Source organism: Carassius gibelio, chromosome A25 (assembly GCF_023724105.1).
Source record: "Carassius gibelio isolate Cgi1373 ecotype wild population from Czech Republic chromosome A25, carGib1.2-hapl.c, whole genome shotgun sequence".
NCBI lineage: Eukaryota > Metazoa > Chordata > Actinopteri > Cypriniformes > Cyprinidae > Carassius > Carassius gibelio.
Genome location: NC_068395.1, coordinates 10,918,465 through 10,924,120, shown reverse-complemented (window position 1 = coordinate 10,924,120; position 5,656 = coordinate 10,918,465). Strand labels below are relative to the sequence as shown.

Below are 5,656 nucleotides of genomic sequence, written 5' to 3'. Positions count from 1 at the left end.
CATCAGTGAAAATGCCTTTAATGCTCTGGCAATTTAATTTCTCAATGTTTTACCATGACATTTTTTTAATAAGAGTAGATTTGTTGCATAATAAATAGTTGACCTGTGTTACAAAGGCAGGTTAAGTAATCTACTTGTTTTGTGGGAGTGTCGATTGTTATATTTTTTTGTATTTAATGAAAATTGTAAGTCTGAGAAAATTTTTTATTGTATAAAATACAAAGTATAAGAACACAAACAATTATAAATTATAAAGGTGCAATATGCATATAGTATGTTGAATTGTATTTTAAAAAGTTTTATAAAGAAGAGCTAAAAGAAAATAATGTGGTTTAAGAGTAAATGGATGGATAAAAATGTGTAGTTTCAAAAGTAAAATACAGTGAAGCATTAAAAGTGTAGACACAATATAATGAGTGTATGGTTAAGCATTCTGTAGATCTTTATTTGGTTTTGGAGAAGACTTTGTTGCAACTTGTATTTCTGTAAAAAGGAAAAGAGGAAGTTATAAGTATGTGATTGAAGAGATATACTGTAGTAAAGGATATGTGTAATGAATTATAGTATATTGGAGTGGGAGTGGTTTTTACCTAGTTTGCTGTTATTCTCAGGTAAGTGTTCAGCTAGTGTTGAAGGGGCATGCTCCGTCTGTGTGGACATGTCACATTGTTCTGTAAAAGGAAACATGTAGGTTTAATTGCCATTGTAGAGAACAAATGTATAGAAAAGGTAACATGAATGAGAACAAATTAGGAAGTGAGAAGTATAATTACCATCTTTGAAAAAGCATTGGGCAGCAGCATTGATTTCTGCAGAAGTTAGGGCTTCTGAGAGTTTTTTTTTGTGTCTTGTAGCTCTGAACGAAGTGTAGTGACACATTGCTGGAGAGCCTTGTTTTGGTTGTGCCAGCGTGACATGATTTTCATGATTTCAGTGCCTAGATTACAAAGTTGCTGTGCAGTTTCGATGGGGTTGACAGATGGATCTTGGCATTTGTACTATAGAAATGGCAAAGAAAATACTGTGTTAAAATAGTATGGGTGGTAATGGTGGAATTTGTATGTAGGCTATGTAGTAGGTTAATATTAGTTGAATAAACAAAGGTAATAAAGAATATGGCTTACAGCAATCAGTTGAAGGCGGTCATGAATTGATTCAGTCTCAGGGTGGTGTTTTTTGGGTATTTTTGATGGTGAGGTGTAGGAAGCCATAATCTGGAAGAAAGTATATCATGAATATTATACAAGTAATAGACAATAGATATGGTAATATTTGTGGAAGTGTATAGGTACACTCCAGCAAATGCTGGATTGTTTTAATGAGATTTTGTGTTAAATATGGATTAACTCAGCTGTTAGAGTTAACAAACTAATTTACTCACCCAAAAGTTGGTCCATGTTAGAGGTAAAGTTTTTTTTGTAAGGCATTTTATTTGTAATGGCATTTATGTGCGTAGTTAAAAAAAAAAAAGGCAAGAAAAGATGCAATAGGCATAGATGCAGACGCGTGATAAATATTTGTGGGGAAAAGGCAGTTATGGTGTAGTTAAAATAGACATTGTGGTAAATGGGAAAAAGAAGAAATTTTGGTGAGTATTTACTTGAGCAATTGTTAGCATTAGGAAAGTATAAGCGCAAAACATAAATTGTGTGAGCACAGTAATAACTGGATTAAAAGAAAATGGGGAGCAGGAGGAATTAATTTATGTAAATGTGTGTGAAATGCAAGCGGTTGGAAAATGGAATGGTGGCTCTTAACTTGTTTGAATGGTAGGAGTTTGCACAATGTATAGTAAATAAAATAAATAATATGTCTTAAAAATAAAGAGTCAATCTTGTCACGATAATCGTGGTAATAGTATGTATAATTGAGTACATTGTTTGCTAACTTAGGAACAATGTGCAGAGGGTAAATACGTTATGAAAGTATAAAAATAGTTATGTTGATATGGTGTATTGTTAGCAGTATTGCCTTTGGCAATAGCGCAAATAAATATAAGAATATATTTTCTTGAAAAGTAGTTGGAAGTATAATTGGTTTTGGGATGTATTATGTGTAAGATGAAGAACGCTTACCTTGATAAGTGGTTGGTAAAGGTTTTTCTTGAGACGATGTTGCTTGTAGAATGAATAAGTTGTCTTTGTGAGAGGTGCTATAAATTGGGTACAGTATGCAAATTGGAACAAGGTAGGCTTACTAAGAAATAGAGCCAATGAAAAGGACGAATATGTGTTGCGTCACAGGTTTTGTTTGTAGATGGTGAAGATGAAGACATTGTCAAGCACAGTATTATATTCTGTGCTACATAGTTATATTTATTTGAATTTATTTTAAGGGACATTATGTTTTGTGAAGTGTAAGAATTCTAGATTTTTTCAACTTAATTGTTATAATTTTTCAACGTAATATGCAATTCAATATTTTAGTGTATGCCAACTGAAAATTTGTCTTTAAGAAAACGCATCTGCTTAAGCAAGCGGCAAAACATTTAAAAACAACAAATAGGCTACTTTTCTTGTTAGGATATCGCAAATATTTAAATATTAAAACAGGGAAACAGTCAACTCTCGCCTTTTGCATTTAAATATTTATTACAAGCGATCCCACGGGTCTTAATGTACTTATTTATTTATTTTGCTTCCATTAAAGTGTATATATTATGTTGCCTTCTTTATCTAAACGAACTCCTTTTCTTGTTTTAAACCTAGCCAATAATCTCATGTGTTGCGTGTGAAACACAGTGGATTTAATAAGTATACATTTATTGTGAAATTACTGCATTTCCGTGTCAATCCATGTTGATTTTTACCGTGAAAAATTCAGTGTCACTTTAATTCAGTGCGTGCAGCACAGCAAAAATAGACTCGGTATGTAGCTGCACTGCAGCAGATGCACCGCTCCTGAAACTCACTGAAGGGCCGCAACCGCGTGCAGTGTGAAGGCCGTTAACATGGGTGCGTAAAAAAAAATACGCAACGCATACGTTCTGCAGAGGAAGTATGTCCTCTGATTTCCACGGCACATGTCTGGGGTGTGTTATAGCTCCGATTAGGTTTTTTTTTGTTCTCCACACATTGTCAACTCACACCAGAGGCGGATCAGAAGCGCAGTGGTAGGATTCGCAAGACCACGTGATTTGACTGTCCAACACAGTCTGGTTCAACATTTTTTTTCTTGATTTTTGTGTGTTCTAACATGGTTGGCTGAATGTTAATGTTTTGTCATGTTTAATTCAGTTTATTCCACTCCTACAACTCATGCAATTAAACTCCACAATACTTTTTTAATTGTCCTTGAAAAATGGATCTGTGGTGCCATATGGTCTAATATTGTGAGGTTTTCAAATTTGTGAATGAACCTCTTGTCATCCATTTGTGGTCTTCTAGCAAAAATATAGTAATATGAAATAGATTGAGAGATTGCACAGTGTGTTTAATTTGAAATGTACGTGACTTCTATTTTGTATTTACTGTGCAGTTCTGACGCTGCGTGTGTCAAAAAAGACTAGATTAGAAAACTTATTTTTTTTCTCAGGCATATGTGCAATTTGATATTAATTATTAAATTAATATTATTTTTTTAGTCTTAAATATTGTTTTAAATTGCATGATGTTTCCGGTCTTAATTGTATTATTTTTGTTTTGCTTTCTTTTCATATTTTATTATTGGTCTTTAAATTGTATTGCACAATGGATGTTTTGTTTGGTATGTTGTGCAGCACTTTGGTCAGCATTTATGTTGTTTTAAAGGGCTATATATAAATAAACTTGACTTGACTTGAAACTTGACTTAGAGCCTATTTATAGCGAAGTGGGCTAGAATGGTCTCCATCAGCTCAGGTAGCCGCGTTGGAGCCGTGAAGCGCCGCAGACATGTGCAGTGGATATCAGGGGTGAAACAGTAATATTAGAGTTCACGTAATGTATGTGTGCTGTCTAGGTGGTGTTATGAAGTTTTTTTCTTAGCAAAATACTCGATGATGTAAAAGTATCGATTTATAGATATCATTGCAGTCGATTATTAATGTGCAATGGAAATGAGTGAACATAAGTTGAATAAATATGTTCTAGGTAATGTATATATGTGTGTGTGTGTGTGTGTGTGTGTGTAAGAAGTTTGGTACACAAAACATGGATTTGTTTAAATAAGAGGCATTGTTAATATCAGGATTTGTACATTTTCACATTTAAATAGCAACTTACATAAATGTAAGCCTTTAAAGTACATAAAATGCCTTTGAAATAAAAGCAGCAACCTGAGGCATGTATTTATTTATTTAGTCTGTTTTAAAAGACGACATAATTTATTGTGATGTGGTACAGTCCTTTATAGCAGTGTGAACATGTTTTTTATTTATGTTTTGTAACTGTTAATATAAAAGATAGGAAATAATAAAATATTAAAAATATATATGCATTAAAAATATATTTACCAATAGGCTATTATCAGAAACAGAAAAATCACCAAGAGTTTGTTAGATTTTAACTACTACAGTATAAAGTGAAATGTGCAGTGGTTAACTGACTTGGAATTCAAGACACGACTCAGCTGTATAACAGCATGTTCCTAAGTCATTTGAAAAGCCCATTGTTTTGATGGCGAAAAACCATTGTTACATCAGTCATGAAGAGTAAATGGATTTGAAAATGTGTTTAACAATCTTTTTTAAAGTTTTACTAAATTAAGTATGGGTCTTATTCATTAAAATGGATTATATTTCTTTGTATGCTTTAGGTGTAAATATCAGCTATTAATGCTAGAGATGTCCAAATTATCGGTTAATGTAAATGTAATTGCTGTCATCAACACTATTAAGTGGTGGCATTCTTTCTTAAGCACTTTTATTTTTATGTATAGAGACAAAGGAAGGTTTTTTTTTTTTTAAGAAACATTGGAATAATTGTTCAATTAGTAAGGTTTAAATATGCTCACAATAAGTGTCCCTTTATGAATATATATATATTTCAGCCAATACGTGAAATATGACAATGTTAACAGACTTTAAAGTGTATGGAAATAACAATGACACAATATGGCTGTACTGTATAACTAAAAGAGAAAACGAATATGTGAAAATTCATTATGTGATTAGGAGGCTAATAATGAGTCAAGAGTTTTGCATTATAGAACAATCTTATTATGGATATTTTTTGTGAAGATTGATTTGTAATTGGATGGTAGAAGTGTAAAATATTATTAATTTATTTAATTTAACATTTTGAACTCAAACATTTATGGTTTAAGTACAGTCAAAATTGACTATAATTGTTGAATGTTTTATATATTTATTTATCTATATTTTATTATATTTGTGTTTAAGTATTTGTTGGTGTGTATTAAAAACAAAATACAGGACAAAAGTGCTTTCAATATAAGGTTATATAAGAATGTGTTGTGTGTATGATTTAATCAGTTAAAGTCAGTGACAGAAGTGTCTTTTGTTTTATTTATAGAAATGTACAAGGTGCTGTATATTCATTATTATCCTAAAATAAAAAAATAATAAAAGTAGGCTATATATAATTATTTTTTGTGGAACCTGGTCAATTTTTTTTCAATGATTTATTGAAACTATATATTTATTTATTTAAATGATATACAATAGTTAAATAAATATTTAGTGATCTATAAAGAGTTGTGTTAGTATTATTTAAAT

General features: G+C 31.4%; 1 long non-coding RNA gene across 1 annotated transcript; it reads right to left on the bottom strand.

Moving 5' to 3' along the window:
• Positions 1-262: 262 nt before the first annotated feature.
• Positions 263-2,946, bottom strand: LOC127947293 (uncharacterized). The gene is made up of 5 exons (XR_008151265.1): positions 2,076-2,946; positions 1,125-1,214; positions 774-998; positions 591-671; positions 263-483 (listed from the first exon to the last, which is right to left on the bottom strand). It is a non-coding gene; the product is annotated as an uncharacterized LOC127947293 (long non-coding RNA).
• Positions 2,947-5,656: the final 2,710 nt, after the last annotated feature.